The 9,927-nt window shown below is 43.3% G+C and overlaps 1 non-coding gene across 1 annotated transcript; it reads left to right on the top strand.

Annotated features, from left to right (window-relative positions):
- The first annotated feature begins 8,420 nt into the window (after positions 1 to 8,420).
- Positions 8,421 to 8,523, top strand: LOC139038345 (U6 spliceosomal RNA). The gene has a single exon (XR_011491336.1). It is a non-coding gene; the product is annotated as a U6 spliceosomal RNA (small nuclear RNA).
- The last annotated feature ends 1,404 nt before the right edge of the window (positions 8,524 to 9,927 follow it).

Below are 9,927 nucleotides of genomic sequence, written 5' to 3'. Positions count from 1 at the left end.
AGAAAATATGTTTAAGAAAGATGTGTGTGTGTGTGTGTGTGTGTGTGTGTGTGTGTGTGTGTGTGTGTTGCTCAGTCATGTCTGACTCTGTGCGACCCCATGGACTGTAGCCCATTAGGCCCTGTCCATGGAATTCTCCAGGCAAGAATACTGGAGGGGGTTGCCATTCCCTCTCCAGGGGATCTTCCCAACCCAGGGATCAAAGCTGAGTCTCCTGCATTGCAGGCAGATTCTCTACCATCTGAGCCACCAGACATGGGCTTATACAAATACGGAAAAGCATTTTCACTGCAGGATTTCTCAGGGCCATTAATGTGCACAGTGATTCTCCCTCCATAAGAGAACAGTAACATTTTATAACACTTTTTCCCCCAGAGTGATGGTTAACTTGGAGGGAATTTTTGAATGAGATTAACTTTTAAATTGGTGAACTCTGAGTAAAATAGATTTCCCTCCATAATGTGATTGGCCTCATCCAATCAGCTGAAGACCTAGTAGAAAAAAAATCAGCCTCCCAGTGCGAGAGGAAACACTCCAGGAGCAGGCCTTCATGTCTCATCGGCACCATCTCCAAGCTTCAGGTAGGAGCTACATCGTCTGTTCTCCTGAATCTCAAGCCTACCAGAACAACGCATATTGACTTGTCAGCCTCCATCACTGCATGAGCTAATTCCTTACAACAAATTGATAGATAGATAGGCAGATAGATAGACAGATAGAGAGAGATATCTCTTCTCAGTTGTATTCCCTGACTAATATAAATTTTGGTACCGGAAGTGGGGTAATAAGCCAACCACTGGTGGCAGGATGGTTTCACTGCACCCATTCCATCATGGAAGGGGGCAGCATTTTGTTTTTACTGAAATAATACTTTCTTTGGATATGAATTTGTTTCCCCTGCATATAATCCTTCTGCCAAAACTACCATCCATGAACTTACAGGAGGCCTTAGACACTAGACACCATCGTGATATCCACACAGTATTGCTTCTGATCCAGGAGCTCACTTCAGAGCAAATGAAGCGTGGCCATGGGTCCATGCTCATGGAAGTCACTCATCTTACCATGTTCCGCATCATCTTGAAGAGGCTAGATTGATAGAAAGGTGGAATGGCCAAAGACTTAGCCACAAGAGAACAGACAAACCAGTAATCACTAGTGGGGAGAGGGAGGAGGGGAGGGGCAAAATAGGAGTAGGGGATTAAGAAGTACAAACAGCAGGGAGCTCAGCCCTGCGCTCTGTGATGACCTAGAGTGGCAGGGGATGCCTGAGAGGCTCAAGAGGGAGGAGATATATGTATAGTTATGGCATATATATATATATATATATATATACACATATATCTATACATATAGATATATGTATAGTTATGATTAGAGTTGTTATACGGCAGAAACCAACACAACTTGTAAACCAATTTCCCTCCCATTAAAAAATTTTTAAATAAAAATGGGAAAAAATAAACAATGGAAAAGAAAAGTACAAATTGCTATGTTTAAAATAAATAAGCCACGAGAATATATTGCAAAGTATATGGACTACAGTGAATATTTTATAACTTTCAATGAAGTATAGTCATTAAAAATTTTGAACCACCATACTGAATACCTGAAATTAATACTGTAAATCAACTATACCTCAATTATATATATTTAAAAAAAAAAAGACTCAGTTACAGTGCCAAGTAGTTAGCAATACCTGGCAGGGGTGGGGCAAGGTTCTCCAGGAGACTGTATATGCTCTGAGTCAGTGTCCAGTGAATGGTGTTATTTCTCTGAAAGAATCCATGGGTCCAGGAATCGAGGGTAGGAATGAGAGCAGCATTATTTACTATCACCCATAGTAACACATATTAAAAAGCAGAGACATTACTTTGCCAACAAAGGTCTGTCAAGTCAAGGCTATGGTTTTTCCAGTGGTCACATATGGATGTGAGAGTTGGACTGTGAAGAAAGCTGAGCGCCAAAGAATTGAGGCTTTTGAACTGTGGTGTTGGAGAAGACTCTTGAGAGTCCCTTGGACTGCAAGGAGATCCAACCAGTCCATCCTAAAGGAGATCAGTCCTGGGTATTCTTTGGAAGTACTAATGCTGAAGCTGAAACTCCAGTACTTTGGCCACCTCATGCGAAGAGTTGACTCATTGGAAAAGACCTTGTTGCTGGGAGGGATTGGGGGCAGGAGGAGAAGGGGACAACAGAGGATGAGATGGCTGGATGGCATCACCAACTCGATGGACATGAGTTTGAGTAAACTCCGGGAGTTGGGGATGGACAGGGAGGCCTGGTGTGCTGCGGTTCATGGGGTCTCAAACAGTCGGACACAACTGAGCAACTGAACTGAACTGGACTGAATTGTAGTAACACATGTGCAAAATTTTTCCTTCCTTTCCTCGTGACCTTATAATATCTGCTAGGAGGTGTGGAGGTCATGGTTACAAAGAGGTGAAAACCATACCAAGAAATCCAGCAATGATTCCATTGCTCTAGAAGTTAAGACCACCACCTTGGGCTTTTCATGCCTCTGAAACAACAGACAGACTAGGAAGTCACTCGGCTGGCTGGAGTGACTGATCTTGACTAGCAGGTGAACTTGGGCTGCAAAGGAAGAGTATGCCTGGAATAAAGGAGATTTCTTAGGTTACCTCCAAGTATTACGCCAAGGGACTGTAGCTCACCAGGCTCCTCTGTCCATGGAATTTTCCAGGCCAGAGTACTGGAGTGGGTTGCCGTTTCCTCCTCCAGGGGATCTTCCTGACCCAGGGATCAAACCCAGGTCTCCTGCATTGGCAGGCAGGTTTTTTACCATTGAACCACCTGGGAAGCCGCAGGAGATTTCTGAGAGTATCTCCAAGTATTTCCACACCCTGTGATTAAGGTCACTGAAAACATATAACAACCCAATCAAGGTATAACTACTAATGACCTAGATCCTTCAGGAATGGAATTCTGGGTTACCCCACCAGGCAGAGAACCACAACCAGCTGAGGTGCCTGCTGAAGGCAAAGAGAACACAGAATGGGGAGTGGAAGAAGGTAGTTATGAATACCAACAACTGCCAGGACCAGCTACAGAAATGAGGACTGCGAGTGTCATGAGTGCTTCATGTTATTTTGTTATGAATATGTGTGTGTGCACAGGTGTGTATTAAGCAAATGTCTGCCTTCTCCCCTCTTAGTTCTTTTTCTATGGTATAAAGAGATGCATATAAGTGCCATGTTGACAAGAAGTGGACTTGTGATGGTTAATAGTACTTGTCACCTTGGAGGGTGTTTTTGAAAGAGGTTAATATTTAAAGTGGCTTCTTTGGTGGTTCAGGTTGTAAAGAATCCACCTGTAATGCAGGAGACCCGGGTTAGATTGTTGCATTGGGAAGATTCCCTGGGGAAATGGCAACCCACTACTGTATTCTTGCCTGGAGAATCCCACAGACCAAACAGCCTGGTGGGCTACAGTCCACGGGGTTGCAAAGAGTAGGACATGACTGAGCAACTAACACTTTAATACTAATATTTAAAGCGGTAAATCTTGAACAAAGCAAATTCACCTCCACAATGTGCATAGGCCTCAACCAATCAGTTGAAGGCCTGAATAGAGCAAAAGCAGGAGGAAATTTTTCAACAAAATGACTTCAGGCTTCATTTTGCACCATCAGCTCTCCTGGGTCTGGAGCCTGCAGGCCCACACTGCAGATTTTGGACTTGTCAACCTCCATGATCATGTGAGCCAGTTCCTTACAATAAATCCCCTTCTATTTTAATACACATTCATCACTTCCATTAGTCCCTCGGTCATGTCTGACTCTTTGTGACCCCATGGACTGTAGCCTACCAGGGTCCTTTGTCCATGGAATTCTCCAGGCAAGAATACTGGAGTGGATTGCCATTTCCTTCTCCAGGGGGTCTTCCTGACTCAGGGATCAAACCCATGTCTCCTGAACTGCAGGCAGATTCTTTGCCATCTGAGCCACCTGGAAAGCCCTGAATATTCATTAGAAGGACTGATGCTGAAGCTAAAACTCTAATACTTTGGTCACTTGATACAAAGAGCTGACTTATTGGAAAAGACCCTGATGTTGGAAAGATTGAAGGCAGGAGAAGGGGATGACAGAGAATGAGATGTTGGATGGCATCATCGATTCAATGGACATGAGTTAGTGCAAACTCTGAGAGGTAGGGAAGGACAGAGAAGCCTGGCATGCTGCAATCCATGGGGTCTCAAAGAGCTGGACCTGACTGAGCAACTGAACAACAAAACAGTTCCGTTTTTCTGCAGAAACTTGACTAATACAGCCAGGAAAATTCTTTTCCCATGAAACTATTAAATTTTGCAAGACTAACTAGAGTTCCAAGAAGAATAGTCAGATAGGGGAAATGCCACCATAGCCCTTGGCCTCCAAGAAGATCTGCTGTATCATATACACAGAACACTGCTAAGACAGATGAAAAAAGGTGAAGCAACCTAAAGTCATCATCGCCAGGGGTTAGTGAGCTCTCAATCCATGACATCATTCACAGGATAATTTCTCTATCTCTCAATAGCTGTTCACTCACATACCTCAAAAAGATAAGTGACAACACAAGTAAAAATATGATCTCAGGAATCTTTAGAAGATGTTTTCCCACTTGACACATATCTATTTTCCATTCTATGTTGCATCATGGTTTTCCTTTGAGCATTAAATTTCAGATGTGGCAATGGCACCATCTATGACACAATTGATGCTGACAGACAGTTCCAGTGGACCGGCGTGTTTACTGCAATACATGCCTTCTGCCCTCCGATCCCCAACATGCTGAAAGACCACTGGCAAAGGAACTCTAAGATGTTCTCTGAACCCACTCGCAACCAAGTATCTGATCAGTAGGGCAAGGCATGTGCCCGTTGAGCAAAAATACTAGCACAAACTGAATCCTTTGCTAAAATACGTGATAAAAACATAAAGAACTCAAGCATTTGCTGTGACACAATTACCATGAATTTAGTACAATCTTAAGAAAACAATTTAACTTTTTCTTTTCACTATAGCCAGAGGAAATTCTCCTTATGTATTAAAATGAATGATTCCAGGCACTGATAGCTTAGGAATGACATAACTGTGCATGCCAAAAATATTGCTAATACTCAGGGAATCCTTTCTTGAAGGAGGGAAGGAAAACTTAACTATTGACTTATCAACTATTTCAAAGTAAAAATATATCAATTCTAAAAAGTCCCATTTTGCTAGAACACATGTTTCCAGAGATTCCTTTTCTAACCTTACAGTGGATACTCTTTTGAGTGTTTTCTCACTTTACAAGTAAGATTGAAAAATCACCTCCTACAAAACATTTTTTAATGTTTTAAATAAAAGGTGCTGAAATTCTACAATGTGTTATTTTGAATGATGGTAGTATTTCAGCCAGACTAGTGCCTGGGTGTGTGTGTGCATGATCAGTCATGTCCAACTCTTTACGACCCCATGGACTGCAGCCTGCTAGACTCCTCTGTCCTTGAGATTTTCCAGACAAGAATACTGGAGTGGGCTGCCATTTCCCCCTCCAGGGGATCTTCCTGACCCAGGGATCAAACCCACATCTTCAGCATTTCCAGGTGGATTCTTTTCCACTGAGTCACCTGGGAAGTCACCTGCAAAGCACAGGACTATATAAGCTTTCAGATCACTGACAAGGTTGGCAGTTCAAAGGATTAAGCAGACCCGTGAATAGATAAGTTTGCAACCCCTCAAAGATGGACTTTGCAATGTAGGGGGAAAGGGTTGAGATGCAATGATCATCAGTGATTATGTGAGATCCACCCTAAAGCTAGTGTCTTTCATGGACATGAAAAAACAAAAGGCAAATGAGAAACTGTGGTCTTGAGAAGTATTATCCCCACAGAGCTGATCTGAAGGAGGGGTACATTTCAGATAAGATAGAAAGTGTTGCCATGCTTTCTCTAAGTCGTTAGGCACCATATGATGTGCTTCAAATAATGGTACACCCTTCCCTTTCTAACTCCAGCCACAGTGATTATTCAGCATTTCTGAAAGAGCACTGTGATATTATTAAGATATAGGATCCTTTCTTTTCTTATTACATCTGGATTTTATTAATATGGCATCAAGGTATTAAAACAGTCACTATATATCATCCTCTGTGAATTTTGTGGTGGCGAAAATGGTCCTTGAATAGGAGTTTAAGGCATTTTTTCAAGTATTTAGACTCTCCAGCAATGAAAGTAACTACATAATGAGAAATGTATTATTTCAATTGAAAAGTCTTTTATAGGAAAGTAATAGGTTTAGAAAAATCCTTAAGGCAAATAACTCTATTCTGATAAAAATCACAGGACTCTGAAATGGCTAGACAATGACATTTCTCGTTGAATAGCTTCAACCTGAGAAATTTTCCACAGTTTGAGGTCAGTCTCCTGTCGATTCTTATTAGCATCTGGTTAAAATAATGCAGGAAAAATTAGATTCAGGAGTACCTTGCCCTAAAACCTCATGCCCTGAAAGAATTCTATGGTGTATCATTATCTGAGAGGCCAGCACTGTGACAGCAACCTCGTCCCCACCACTAAGAACCAGCTCGTAGCTCGAAGGGGATGGCGTGACGCAGAACACACAGACTAAATGGTCACTCTGATTATGTCTGCCATTGAAAACAAGGCCATTTCTGCAGTGTCTGAAAATGAAGGTGATAATGCAGGGAAGGAGGGAAAGATAAATGATTCTTACGGGCTAGTGAATGAGCAACTTTTCACCTATCACTGAGATGGAAATTTTTTATAAGGGGTCTACCTAAAAATAAGAGCACCTAGAAACACTGTAGGCCCGCTACTTCATTCAAACATCTGTGTAACCTTTTAGTCTGAGGATATATTCCATATCATATCCTTGGGAGGAAGGGGGGCTGTCACCATTGCGTCTGCTTTATAGCCTGGAGATGCCAATAGTGGGAGGAAAAATAACATGTTCTAGATCACCACGTTCAGTCAACTCCGGGTTGAGGTTGAAATTCAGATCCCCCAACCCCCCAAGCCTGTCCTAACATTTCCTGGGACTTTTCAGCTTTTTGTGGTGACTTCAGAATTCTATTTTGACTTTGTAGTCATTGAAAGAAATCTGAGGGAATGGGGATCGGGATGGGGAACACATGTAAATCCATGACTGATTCATGTCAATGTATGGCAAAAACCACTACAATACTGTAAAGTAATTAGCCTCCAACTAATAAAAATAAATGAAAAAAAAAAGAAAGAAATCTGAAAATCAACCATACTGTTGACTTCATTCTTCAGAGCCTGTTGATACTTGGAAACACATCTGCTACAAGATAAACACCCTGTTACTTGGTCACTGAAAGAGGAAAGAGATTGGGTTTAGTAACTATATCCCATGCACAATTTTAAAACATGTGTAAACAGGAAGAACAAAGAGTATCGATCATCATTCCCTTATACAAATGGTTAAGTCCCAACTCATTGTAACACCAAGGACACTGCACCCTGAGTGGAATTCAAAATGGGGGGAATAAAAAGGAGGGAGCATTTTGTGCTTTGGATAAATGGGCCCCTAGCTAGTGAAGATGCATATCTAAGGAGACCTCAGGTCCAGGTTCTTGCATTCTCCCACACAGAGAAAAGCACAAAAATCATTAAATGAGATTCTGTTCTTTGTGACTAGCTTGCATGCTCAGTCCCTTTAGTCGTCTCCGACTCTTTGTGACCGTATGGACTGTAGCTCACCCAGCTCCTCTCTCCGTGGGATTCTCCAGGCAAGAACACTGGAGTGGGTTGCCATTTTCTCCTCTAGGGGGATCTTCCTGACCCAGGGTTCAAACCCAGGTCTCCTGCGTCTCCTGCGTCTCCAGCATTGCAGGCAGATTCTTTACCACCGAGCCACCAGGGAAGCCCTTGTGACTAACAGTAATATTTTTATGCTTGACTAAATGTATTTCCCAGAGCCCCCCCCCCCAAATACATATGTATGTATGTATATACTGGCTCTTCCCACTTCTTTGGAGCAGTTTCTCAGAGCTATCTGAGAGGCTATCTCCTGGGCCATTGTCCTTAGTCAGGTCCCCAAACAAAACTGAAACTGCTCTTCGGTTGTGCATTTGGTTTCAGTAGACATGTGCAATAAGTCATTACATTCAAGGGAACACCTAAAACTCCACGGAGCCGGAGTTTCCACATAACAAGGAAAACCCAAGAGGCTATGTTGCTTACACAACTCTTTTGTTCAGGAGCCCTAAAATGCCAAGAACTTCCACTTGCAGGTATCACAGTGTCATTGCTATGAAAAATTGTCTGTGACACCCATTTCCTTAAAAGTAGGTAGAGTCAGCTTAGCTCTGAAAGATGAGAATGTTCAGCGACTACTCTTTCCCCTCAGGAACTGCGGCTGAGAAGAGCACAGCTGTGGGGAGACAGAGTTTTTGCTTCAGCTGCACAGACACTAACACTGGAATGATGCAGGGAAGATTAGCATGGCCCCTGTGCAAGGACGACACGCAAATTTGTGAAGCCTTCCATCTCTGGTGGGGGCAGGGTGGGAGCCGCTTTTCAGAGGGCACTAGTGCTAAAGAACATACCTGCCAGTGCAGGAGATATAAGAGATGCTGGTTGGATCCCTGGGTCAGGAAGACCCCTGGAGGAGGACATGGCAACCCACTCTAGTATTCTTGCCTGGGAAATCCCATGGCCAGAGGAGCCGGTTGGGCTAAAGGTCCTTGTGGTCACAAAGAGTCGGACACAACTGAAGCGACTGGGCACAGGGGAGGCAGAACCCTGCCTGGCTGTGCGCTAAATCCAGGACCCTGCCCAGCTGATCCCATCCTCCTAGGGAAACTTCCAAGGACAGACCCATCCCCCCATGTCCTCTGCCTTAACTCCCCTTTGAATTACCTAGATAACAGTATCTGATGCAAATTGCCCGAGTCCTTTTGCAGATGCCAAAACTCCCACCAAATGGAAAAAGTTAACCACTTAATGACCATGAGCACATAGCCCCCAGACCTACTGGAGCCCAAGGACTGATAATGTTAACTCCTGTGACATGGTCCTATTACCTCATCATCAACCAATCAAAGAATTGTGCACGAGCTGATCACACACCCAGTGACCTTGTCCCTCACCTGGCCTTTAAAAACGTTTTCCTGAAACCCATCAGAGAGTTCAAGTTTTTGAGCATTCATGCTGCCTAGACTCCTTGTCTGGAGCCTTATAATAAATACCGCCCTCTCCTTCATCACAAGCCGGTGTCAGCAGATTGGTTTGATTGCTACAGGAGGGCAAGCAGACCCAGGTTTGGCTCAGTAACACATCCGAATTCAACCCACCCTTCATACAGTAAAGCACTGGTGTTAATTTAAAGTATACTGGCTGCCTTCTGAGCATGGGATCCATGCATGAATGAACACATAGCTAAAATAGCATCAGTGTAGTTGTATCAGTCGCTCAGCCGTGTCCAACTCTTTGTGACCTCATGGACTACAGCCCACCAGGCTCCTCTGTTCATGGAATTCTCCAGGCAAGAATAGTGGAGTGGGTTGTCATTTCCTTCTCCAGGGGATCTACCCACCCAGGGATCAAACCCAAGTCTCTTGCGCCTCCTGCACTGGAAGTCGAATTCTTTGCATCTAGTGCCACCGGGAAAGCCCAAAATAGCATCATCTGTCAGCATTTACCTCTCTGCTCTGCCCATCAGAAAAAAGAAAAGCCCCTTTGCACTGTTAAATGAGTTCAAAGGGAAAACACACAGAAGAAGAAATGACTTGCTCAACAAAGATCCCTCCACTGGGCACCCTTTTTTTCTTTTTTGCATATTTAATTTCTGCGAGAGGTAAAGGATACTTAGTTACTGTTCCTTTTGATGTTTCAGAAACCAAAAGCTCCTGTACTCATTTCTCCATGTACTGTAGCTAAAAACTACAATATAAAGAG

Source organism: Odocoileus virginianus, chromosome 14, assembly GCF_023699985.2.
Source record: "Odocoileus virginianus isolate 20LAN1187 ecotype Illinois chromosome 14, Ovbor_1.2, whole genome shotgun sequence".
NCBI classification, from domain to species: domain Eukaryota; kingdom Metazoa; phylum Chordata; class Mammalia; order Artiodactyla; family Cervidae; genus Odocoileus; species Odocoileus virginianus.
Note: the sequence above shows the minus strand (reverse complement) of the source record. Positions and strands in the feature narration are given on the sequence as shown.